The sequence below is a fragment of the Micropterus dolomieu genome, linkage group LG12 (assembly GCF_021292245.1).
Source record: "Micropterus dolomieu isolate WLL.071019.BEF.003 ecotype Adirondacks linkage group LG12, ASM2129224v1, whole genome shotgun sequence".
Classification (NCBI taxonomy): Eukaryota; Metazoa; Chordata; class Actinopteri; order Centrarchiformes; family Centrarchidae; genus Micropterus; species Micropterus dolomieu.
Window position 1 is genome coordinate 36620081 of NC_060161.1, and position 12012 is coordinate 36632092.

Below are 12012 nucleotides of genomic sequence, written 5' to 3' on the forward strand. Positions count from 1 at the left end.
TGTCTCTCAGGTGAGCGTGTAGAGCTCAGAGTGTCTCTTTGTCTCTCAGGTGAGCGTGTAGAGCTCAGAGTGTCTCTTTGTCTCTCAGGTGAGCGTGTAGAGCTCAGAGTGTCTCTTTGTCTCTCAGGTGAGCGTGTAGAGCTCAGAGTGTCTCTTTGTCTCTCAGGTGAGCGTGTAGAGCTCAGAGTGTCTCTTTGTCTCTCAGGTGAAGCTGCTTCCTGGTAGTTGAGCTGAGAAACATCACAGATCAGATGTTTGTGTTTTAGAAAGATGTTGCTGAAGAGACTTTAGAGGAAACAGCTGCTACGAGTCATGTGATCAAAGTGCAGTAGATAATGTCTGACATTCTGTTCACCTGCTGACAGCTGATACCTCACACCTGTTTCTGCTCTGCAGGTCACACAGCTGGACACAAGGAGGAAGGAGACAAGGAGGGAGGAGACAAGGAGGGAGGAGACAAGGGGGGAGGAGACAAAGAGGGAAATGTTGGACTAAAAGTTAGTCTGCCAGTTGGTGTGATTCTTCTTGTTGGTGGTATTTGTGGTTTTATGATCTTTAGAAACTGTGGACGATGTGTAGCGATGATTTAGACCAACCTGCTGCTCCTGTAGCTATAAGAAAGATGAATGGAGTGGGGTGGTGATGGCGCAGTGGATAACATACATCCATTGGTGTGAAAGAACCGGGTTTGAATCCACTGTGAGACACCAATGTGTCTCTGAGCAAGACACTTAACCCCTAGTTGCTCCAGAGACGTGCGTCTCTGACATATATAGCATTTATAAGTCTCTTTAAATAAATGTAAATGTAATGTAAATGAATGAAGCAGAGACGGAGAATTAGTGAGTAAATCTCCTCATGTATATCACATGAAATAAATAGAAGTAAGTTGGAGGGAGATGTAGCTGCATCATCAGCTGCAGTCAGGCCATCAACACGTTTTTTAAATCTAACTGTGATTTCAAGTCTTTGTATGAAGGCTGTTGTAGAGACGTGCGATGAAGAGAGGATCCCGACTGAACTCACTCTGGTTTCTGTATTCAGAGAGAAAAAACAATAAAGGAAGAGTTCTCCAGACAAACAATGGTGAGCAGTGATCGGTCGTTACACTCTGGCAGCTGGTTGGTGGAAAGGATGGGCTGCTGCTCTTTAATCATTGAACGCAGTCGGTCCAGAGAGTCTCATGGCAGTAAATCCACACCACCGCCTTCCCCTGTTCTCCTCTGTCTACGAGCCCTTTGAATCTGAACATGTCCCTTACTCAGGTCACTACCACGTGCATTCTTACCTCCTAGCATCTCCCATTTGTTGACAAACTTATTGTTCTCTGTAATTATTATTTTTTACTGCTATCTTGTACAATGTATTGACTGTCTAATCTGTAAAGATTTGAAAGGTACACTTTCCAATGTACTTTCCACAAATCCAATGTTTTAATAATATTAAAATTGTTAATCAGATTGTCTTTTATTTCAGTGTTCATTGAATGTATAAAAAATTTTCTGTATGTGCAGAACAAACTAATTTCTACTCCAAAGCTCTTAAGGGCCTCCACCAGCACTGTGGGACAGGCAATATGACTTGATGTTGGATCAGCCCATTCAAACATTTTTTACTGCCAGGTTAGAAAGTGCATACAGAGCATCCACATACAATAGACTTTCCAGGCGGGCAAGACACTGACTTCAACATCCTGATGTCCTCAGGCAGATCATTCCAGAGCCTCGGGGCCCTGATAGCAAAGGCTTTATCTCCTTATGTTTTCAACCTGCTCTCTGGGATCTGAGGCTGCGCATTGGATTGTAACGGGTTAAAAGATCAAAAATATATCCTGCAGCCCGGCCATGTCTAGGTGAGAGGCGATACAAACATGAACAACGGTTTCTGCATCTCTAGCATTTAAGATTTTCAATTTTTGTAAGATGGTAGAAACATGACTGGACAAACTTTTCCTTGTATAGTTCAAAAGCAAAGATTGCTCTCAAAAAGGACACCAAGATTTCTAGCTACAGGCTTAATGTGAGTAGACAAGTGATCAATAGAGGGCATAATATGTTCAGTGGGGCACACCGTCATTAACAGGAGAAAAGACAGACTTAAAATCATTAGACACACAGAACTTTAACAAATAACCAAATGATGATCTTTTCCTAAACCCAACAAAGTAGTTTTAGTGCCTAAATCTGAACAAATTGGGCCGTTTGACAACATTAAGAACGTGCCATTTCAATTGTGACGTTTCGAAACATAAACACAAGCTTTTAATTAGAAAATCTAACTGATTGTTGCCTATTTATAGTTGCTAACTTGACTGTGGAGCCCTAAATGTAAAAAAAAAAAAAATAGGCTAAAGGGGCGTGTGAATTTCCCCCGTTCTGGTTTAGGCTCTGTATCCCTGCCTCTGCTGAATTACTCGCTAGCCTTGCTCAATGTCCCGCCCACGGCAGTGATTGGTCAACAATCACATCCAGTGAGCAGTGGAGTTGTGTGTCGACGGGACGGCAGTGGAAGAGGACTCCATGTACCTGTGAAGCCAAGAGGGTTAAGGCTGTGCTGGAAAATAACGGTGGCCACACAAAATATTGACACTTCGGGCCCAATTTGGACATTTTCACTTAGGGGTGTACTCACTTTTGTTGTCAGCGCTTTAGAGATTAATGGCTCTGTGATGTGTTATTTTGAGGGGACAGCAAATTTACACTGTTATACAAACTGTATACTCACTACTTTACTTTGTAGCAAAGTGTCATTTCTTCATGAAAAGATATCAGATATTTGAAGGTTGTACTCACTTTCTTGAGATGCTGTAAATTTCTTGCGTGAAGTCAGGAAGAGAAAACAGTGTGTTATAGCTTTCGAACTGAAGCACAGCAAGACCAGAAAAACTGTAAAGAAATGTAAAACTGATCAGGTCACATTTAACAGGCCAGTAGATGATGTTAATGATTAATGTTTGTTTTTTGCATTACCATTTCATTAACACGTTAACATCACAATCAGGTCACAGTGTTCAGAGAAATAAACACATAATTACAACCAAGAAATGTCATTTTTCCGTCACCCTTTTTTGGTGGGGATCTCCTCCCACATGAGATCGAGCTGGAAGGAAACATGATGATATTTGCATTTTAGTTTCCGGCTTCCGGACGTCACGCTGGCTGTGAGCCAACTTACCCTGAACAAAGAAAGAGCTTTCATTAGTGATCACTCTGGAAGGAGTTACAAGAAACCAAACAGACAGAGTTGGGATTCAGATCTTGATCTTTTACTGCAGTTTGAAGCAGCAGAAGAAATTTCAAAACTCCGAGATAAAGAATTATAAAGCAGGAGGAGTTTTGTTACAACAACAGAGGAGCAGCCACCTCGTGTCCTCCACCTTTACTGAACACAGAGCACTTTAAATGTTTACGCTCTTAAAGTCAGTCTCAACATTCAACATTAATTCCAGCACTCTGCACTCCCCAGACCTGAGAGTGACAGTTTGTGTGTTTGTGTTTCTTTTGCTTTTTGTGCGAGTGAGGGACGTCTGTGTGTTTTGGGCTCAAGCTGTTTGTTTTGGTTTCTCTCTTTGTTCTCCCTCTCTCTCCTTGGGCGGAGTTTTGTGGGCCTCACTGTGGCTGGTGTTCTCCTCACATAATCGGCTAATTGGTGCACCTGCTTCGCTGCCCGTGATCAGCTCTCCCATAAGGCCTGTACCACGAGACAAGTTCAACACACCGGGGATATCTTTGCCTTATCTGGCTTCATTAACCCTGACGATTGGGATTGGGATAAGCGGTCCCACGAAGCTGGTTAACAACACGATAATGGTGCGTTCCATTTACCTCGGAAGTTGGAGGTCGGAGCTGGGAATGGCGTTACAGCCGAGTTGACGGCGTTCCAGTTAACAAGTCGGGAAACCTCGTTTGGCCAGCCACTGTTTACTAGCCAGGTTAGCAACTGATACGCCAGTTGATAAAAAAACGCATTGTGTGGTATTTACTCATACTAAACGCTGTAGCAACACGTCCACAGACAGCAGCTGGACAGCACTTTGTGTGAAGTGCTGATAAACAATATAAACTACAGCTTTCACTAACTGTTGATACTCAGAGCAGCCATCTTGGATCACAAAGTCGGGGGTGGAGCAGTTCCTCCGACTTTCCAAGTCAGAAATCCCACTTAAGGGGGCGTTCCCTTTGAAATTTCCTACTTTTAACTCGGAAATTCGGACTTCCCGTGTCAAAAGGAACGCACCATAAGTCAACCCAGGGTTTCCTAATTCAGCTGTGAGCACATTCACATAACAGAGGCGGTTTTAGCTGCAGATGACCAATCACAGACATGAACAAGTCCTCTCTACCCCGGTGAACCTTCTGGTAAGAGGTGCTGAAAACCCAGGGTTAACCCCAAAGTTATCTGGATAAGCTCATATCCTGCTTCGTAGTAGAGGCCCCAGATCACCTGTTCTGTTCATACTCACTCTCATTTGTAATCTCCTTCAAATTAAAAGCCTCCAGTTGTCTCCTCTCACTGTGACCATTTGGACTGAAGCTTTAGATTTGAAGCAGCAGCTGCAGAAATCAGCTCTACGATCTTTATGTGGACTGCATTCATGAATGAATGTCTGCTTTTGTTTTAGAACATTTGTCACCATCTTTATGGTTGATGATCTGAAGGTTCTGGTTTATGTGCAGACAGACAGATGCAGTGAAACAGAAACTCACTCACTTTATGTCTCTTTAATATTTCTGACACAGTTCAGTTTTCCTCTCTGGATGTTTCCTGGTGTAACTCTCAGTTTGTGCTCTCAGCAGTGATGATGGAGCTCTTCTGTCATCCACAGGATATTTCTGTAAAGTGTTTCTACTTTTCTCCTCCTAGAGAAGAGAAGCTCCTGTGCTGCCCCCTGCTGGCTGTCTGACTGCATGTTCATATGGAGCTTTCACCCAGAGTGCTTTACAAAGTGCGTCTCATCACCTGATTGGCTAAATGTTCATATCATCAGTCAGTGATTGGCTCAGCTGCTGCACTGACTGTTGACAGACAAGAACAAACAGGAAGCTGCTGCAGCATTTCTCCATCAACCAGAATGATTTATATTTAATGGATCCCACATGTTAGTGAGTGTGTTGCACATTTTAAACTAACAGTAAACACATGTCCTGCAGCAGCTGCACACAGACAATTTTAAATATTGGAGCTGCTGCAAGGACTGTAGACACACAACATATCATTAAATAAATCATGTACATGCAGAGGTTAATTCAACATGGATCATAAATGACAGGAAGAGGTTTTCAGGACCTGGACAGGGGAGCGGGAACAGAGCCTCAGAGAACGATGGAGGCCAGTTTGACGATACAGTTCTAAGGTGATTTACAGCAACTCTAACAAAACTCTGACTCAGGGATGACTAAGACAGAGGGGGTTCAGGTGGGGAGCGGAGGCGTCAAGAGCGAGAGGAGCGAGTTTTTAACAAGTTCATTTGGATGTAATGTTTTCCTGTCTGTGAAGGTTCTCAGTCATCCAGGTCACAGTTATCCAACAAAGGTTCACATCAAGGGCAACTGGACTTGGTTGAAGATACTAAAAGACGTTTCGTCCCTCATCAAAGAGACTGAAAATGTTGCTGATAACATTCTTACAAAGCCCAGGAACTGAAATCGTTTCTGGTGCCCTAAAAATATGTATGTAAATAATGAAATGAATATTGTAAACAGGCATTGACCAGTGGACTAATGGCTTTAACTAACGACTGCTAGGAAAATCTTTTTCCAACTGCTTTACCTTTCAAGACACTGCTTTTTCCAAACTGACTAGAGGTCCCCCAGTACCTCCCTCACTTCCTCTAAAAGACTTCACTAAGTTTTGAAGAAGCAAGAAACTTTTTTATGAAAAGCATGTTTTTCTTTCACCACACATTTCCTTAGCGTTTTTTGTAACCTATCCTAATATGTTATCAACCCCCTTTCTATTTTGGGCGCTTTTCAGTTGTGGGAGGTTCATCAGTTGAGGCACGTGTTAGAAGGATGGCCTGTACTCTAACCAACGAGCTGGTGTCTCAGATGAACTGGGCAGGAAAGAAACTGAAAGATACTGAAGAACAAAAGCCTGCATTCACAGACACCAGGCTCATGATGTGCATGCTTGGTGTGAATTACAGTCAGTAGACAGTGAAGAAAACTGAAATCAGAATCAGCTTAAGAGCCAAGTGGGTATACAAGGTATTTGATTTTGTGTTTTGGAGCATAAACTATTAGAAAGATAAAGAAAATGCTGTGGGTCAACCTGCTTGGATCCCGATCATAATTCAATTAAATTACACATAATTAGTCACATTTGCAAATATCACTCAGCTTCTGTCAATGGTAACTTGGTCTTGCCAACAGACAAACCAAAGCAAGACAATTTGCCAGCTTGACACTTTTAATAAACATTGTTTATTATTATATATTATTGGAGCATTGTGATTAAATATGATTTTACCCATTTTAAAAAGTAGCCCAACAAAAATCAGCGTTGATAATGTGGCAGGTCGCCACAAATAAATCAGTGTGTGGGAAACGCCTGCTGTAGAGGTCATCCAGCTTGACCATTGCCTTTATTAAGGCGAGGGTGCAGTACATAGTCTAACGTAAGGCTACATGCTGCAACATTATCCTCACTATGATCACGGCACAAGACTAGTAACACAGCTCGCATGGGTCTCCGTTATTGCTGACAGTTTAAGAATCAGAACCAGAATCAGAAATACTGTGTTTAAAATATGCATATTAGCAAGTTATGACATAAGAGAGAGAAGAATTAGGCTAATAGCCGATGGTAACTTACATGGTAACATCCTTTATCCGTCATGGTCGGTGATTTCTTTTTTTAAATTTATTATAGAAAACACTTATAGCTTATTTCAACAATCCAAAACATAAAACGGTGTTGAAACAGCAAAGCCAAAAGAAACCAAAACAAAAGGAAGAAGGTAGGCTAATTGTGAGTCTCATTCAGGTATCATAATGTGCGTCTGTAGAAGAAGGATTTTGCTAAATGTGGTTGATCGATTTTATCGTTTGAATTGGAGAACGTGCGGCGCTTTAAATGTTCCCGCCGCTGTGGGACGGCATTCTCTCCTTTCCTTTCATAAAGGATGGTCCGGTGTGCCCTATGCTAAAGGAGATATGAAAGGAAGCATTGAAGCATCCTTAGCTTTTAGAGAATTCAACAAGCTCTCATCGTGGCTGCCACAGAAATACTTCTGGTTCACTTCACTCAGTTAGGAACTAACCAAAAAACACTTTTCGGACAAAGCCCAAGACTGATTCTGACTTTATAGATAAAACAAATTGAGTTTTATTTATTTAGATTTAATTTTAGTTACTGCAAATGCAACAGATACTGATGTACAAATGCATATTATACTGCACAGTTATGACACAGCGACTGAACATAAGTAAACTCGTGATATTACAAGACGCACATTCTGTGTAGCTGGACCATTGGTTTTATTACAAAGTGAGTGTTTCCTGTTTCTCTGCTGCTAGCACCACAGGTTTTCTTCCTCCCACCTTACATCTCACACTTTTTACCACAATGCAGCCTTTTGCAAGCAACCCCAGTGCGGGACAGAAACCAGTTTCAACAAGTTATAAAGGTATCAGGAAGTCTGGTGTCAGTAATCCAAGCAGTAAAATCAGTCGTAGTTTCAGCAATGGCAGTAACATTTAATAGTTTAATGTTGATAAAAGTAGCTGCTGTAATAGCAATGTTAGCAGTGTAGCACCCCAAAAAAGACCAGAACGACAGGAGCTTTTGGGCTCTTTGGGTTTACCTGTTGATAGTGAAGTTATAACCTGCTTACAGAAATAGCTACACAGTTTAAATTTAGGTTTTTCACTATACCGTTTTATTTTTAAACAACTGACCCCCAAACAACAATGTAAATGAAGATAATTATTATTTATTGACCGCTTTGTTTTGGTTGACAAAGAACAGTCTGCCTGATAAAGAGCGAAAGTAAAACCGGATCCTCCAGGTTCAGTTCCAGAAGTACAAAAACTTTATTTAAAATCCTTTTCCCATTTGTAACTACGCAAAGACTCACTGCTGTGTGGCTGACTCACCTGGAGTCGTACAGACTTTCTAACCTCCATATTTACCGTTTGCTGAAGAATACTGAAGAGACTGAGTTGAAGCTTTGGGGCTCATCAGATTCATTTATGTATCAGAGTCAAACAGTAGACTGAGTACTTGTTAACTTGTGGAGACTCGCTTCTCACATTTGATTGATAGCTTAGATAACCTTTAGTGCCTGTTAGTTAAAAATTGTAGTTTTGCTTTTTGATTTAAATACTTTTGTCTCCAGGTGATTTCTTATTTTTGCTACTGTCATGATGCAACACAGCATGCAACAACCAATCCTAAAATCCTCAATAGGCTGGACTATATATATCTCCATCTCAAGATATCTGATTTCACCAGCTGATATAGTGAGTACATTTTTATATAGTGGTGAAAGCTGGTTTGGTGACATAAAAGCAGAGGTGAGAGTTAGTGTCAGACTCAGAGTGCAAGCCTGTGGTCGTTTCCTGGAACCAGTGCACACTAGTGTAGACACCAAACTCAAAAAAGTAACTCGTGTTGAACATCTGACTCTTTTTCATTTAACACTGAATTGTTTCCTTACAAGAAAAGGTGAGTAAATGATGAGAGAAACTTTAAAGCTGCTAAAAAGAACCGGAGTCGATTTCTTTTGATAAAAATCTTTACTGTTGTTCCTTCATGCAGTGTCAGAACTTGAAGCCACGTTTAATGAAACAGGATGTCAGTTTTGTGTTGTCACTTGAAAAGCAGCGAAAAGCAAGATAATGACACAAAACTTTTAAAATGAGAATACATTAAATAAATGCTAATAGATGATGAATGCCAGAATGTTTTTAAAAAAAAGTTTTTTTACTCCACTGTTTGCTGTTCTCACATCCCCCCCACCCTACCTGTGGTTTGTTTTAAGAGGATGTTGTCGCCACATGGTCAGTGAATCTTTAGCCTGCAGGCACCATGAAAGCGACTCACCTTTTACTCTGTAAGTACAGAAAACTTGTTACCATAAATAATACTCAGTTTAAGTCAAACCAACAGTTAAAAAGAGATGTGTTTTCATTTAGCTTTGGTGGATTACTTTACAGGAAAGACGCTGAATTGTTTAATCGTTACCAAATGTTTTAATGACAGTTTGTGAAGCTGAATCTTTAAGTGTGTATGTAGCTGTGTAATGTATGTTCCTGCGCGCACACACAGTGATCTGACAGTGACTGTTGTTGCAGTGTTGTTGAGCGTCTGCCGGACGTCTGCCAGCACTCGTGGTGAGTTTCAAACCTGATGTGTGTGTGTGTGATACATTATTTAAAGCATTTAGAAGCGGACTTTGTAATAATTTTATATTCTGTATACGCTGTAAAATCTCAGATGATCTTTCATGTGTGTTTGCTGCCCACCACTAACCATAACAAACCTAACCTAATTACTAACCAAGTACTCATTTTAACCCAAACCATGTTGTTTCCCTTGTAACAGTTCAGTTAAGACAAATGATGTCGTCCTGCTGATCATTGCGTCACATCAGAATATATATCCATCTTTGTGATGTTGCAGAGGACTTAATCTTGTTTAATGTGGAGGACTTGCACATGACTAGAAGTCCAACCTTAGCTTTACATTTTAAATTTATTCATTTAGCTGACGCTTTTATTCAAAGCGACTTACAATTGCTATACATGTCAGAGGTCGCAAGCTTGCAGCTTTAAAATGACCAGCCACAGGGGAATGCGCTGCACAGAAATTGAACACTGAAATTCTTACTTTGCTGTCCACATCAAATGCCTACAATAAAAAGAAAAAGACGTATGTATAAATAAAAACAATGAAAAATACAATAAATAGATATAAAATAAGCTTCAAATATAAAAAGTGTAGACGTAAAAAGAAAAAAACACTGCATCGTTGTGCAGGCAGACGAATTAAACAGTTGTGCAACTGATAAATTATATGCATGTGGAAACTGTGAGATTAAATCATAGCTTAACCGGTGATCAAAAACATGTTAGGTTCTCCAGTCAGTGCCACTGACCTGTGAGTTGGTCCCCAGGTGCTGCACAATGGCTGCCCACTGCTCCATTGAGGGATGGGTTAAATGCAGACAATGAATTTCTCTACATGTATGTGACAATAAAGTTACAAAAGTACAATGACACATGCGAAAAAGATGAGGATCAACCACAAAATATTTCACGTCTGCTCTTAGGCATTATGAACACAAAACACAAATGTGTGGATTGATTACTTGTTGCATGACACATTTAGTGTTTGGTCAAATAAATAATACGTTTTACTCACATTATAGACGCACTCTCTTGAGCTTTTTGCTGTATAAAGTAATTTATTAAATCCGGCTGGTCCCAGCACTGACCATCTATCCACGGCTCGTGGTGTCCACGTCAGCACTGCATGCTGCTGTCACATTCCCATCACCTCTTTCTGGGGCCGCTTCCATTACTTTTCCATTGTCAACACCACCCATCTCTCGTACGCTGCATCTCTGTCCTCTCCACGCTTGCTGCAGAATCCCAATCTTCTGTGCTCTTTTTTTCTTCTGCACACTTTTACAGCCTGTGGGCCTGCCATTTGATCACTGATTGGTGTAGGTAATAATAATAATATAATAATAGTAATAATAGTAATCTTTATTTATAAACCACTTTTCAAAAACAAGTTACAAAGTGCTGTAACAAGTGCAAAGACAATAAAATCCATAAAAACAAATATATGATAAAAGCAAGAAAACACTTAAGAGACTAAAAGACATGTTTAAATTAAATATAATATATATAAAATAAAGTCACCAGTAATGGGTAAAACTCAACTCTCTCATCTCAGTGGCCACTAAAGCCGTCATTCTCAAGAGTCCATCTACACAAGTGTAGGTAATCTAAAATCATGTCAGCCCAGGAGGAGACGCACACACACAAGTCCAATATGAATCATTAAATAAGCATAATCAAATTAATAATCATCTATTAAACAAACATAAAAACATGCATAAACACCATAGCTTGCTGCTATCCTGTCTTTATTTTTTAAGAAAGATTGATATTTTGGGCTGCTTTGTTTTTTCTTGCTCAACTGCTTCTTTAAAGTTTATGTTGTTATATATCTTGATGAACTGATGAGAATGACAGGCAGGTGTGTCAGCAGGTGGGCTTGATTGCGTGAACCCCAGGTGGATGTGGCAGTCAGGTGGCCGGGGTTAAGGTTGGGTTGACGGGAAGTTCTGATGGCAACCAAATAAAAACAACTGATGTTCATGTCTCTGTTCCTGTTTCTGCTCTTTGTTTGCTGAACCTGCCGACTTCTTTGTTACTGAATGTAACTTTCTGATCAGTCTGTAAGTCATGGATCAGCTGACCCTCTGTGGTGGAAAGTACATTACCTCTAGTGCTGTGCTTAAAGGGCCAGTGTGCTGGATTTAGTGGCATTTGTTGATAAAGATGCCCTCCTAGTCTCACCCTCCCCTTCCTAACGTGAGGGAGAACTACTTTTTCCACTGTTGTCATGTATATTTGTTGTCTATTGTGGAAATCACTTTGGTCAACTAGTGTTGTTTTTAAATGTGCTCAATAAATAAACTTGAACTTGATCTTGATGGTTGCAAAATTTGCAAAAAAGAAGAAAAGCCCTCTCTGTAGTCAGTCTTGAAGGTGGCGGTCTCACTAGTGACAGTGTGCAACCCGAAGAGTCTAGAAAACAGCCCGTCTAAAATTAAATATGCTATTTTTTTGTTTCTCTCTCCAGCCTCTTTGATGGTCACTCCCAGCTGGTCTCAGTATTTTGAGTATGAGACAGTCACTGTGAGCTGTGACAGCACCGTCTCTGGTGAATGGACGGTGTGGAGATACACGGCAGGGTCAGTCTAACATCACACAACAGAATCTCTTAAAGAAACTTTAATTTTCTATCCTATTACTGTGTACTTTCCATTCCTGA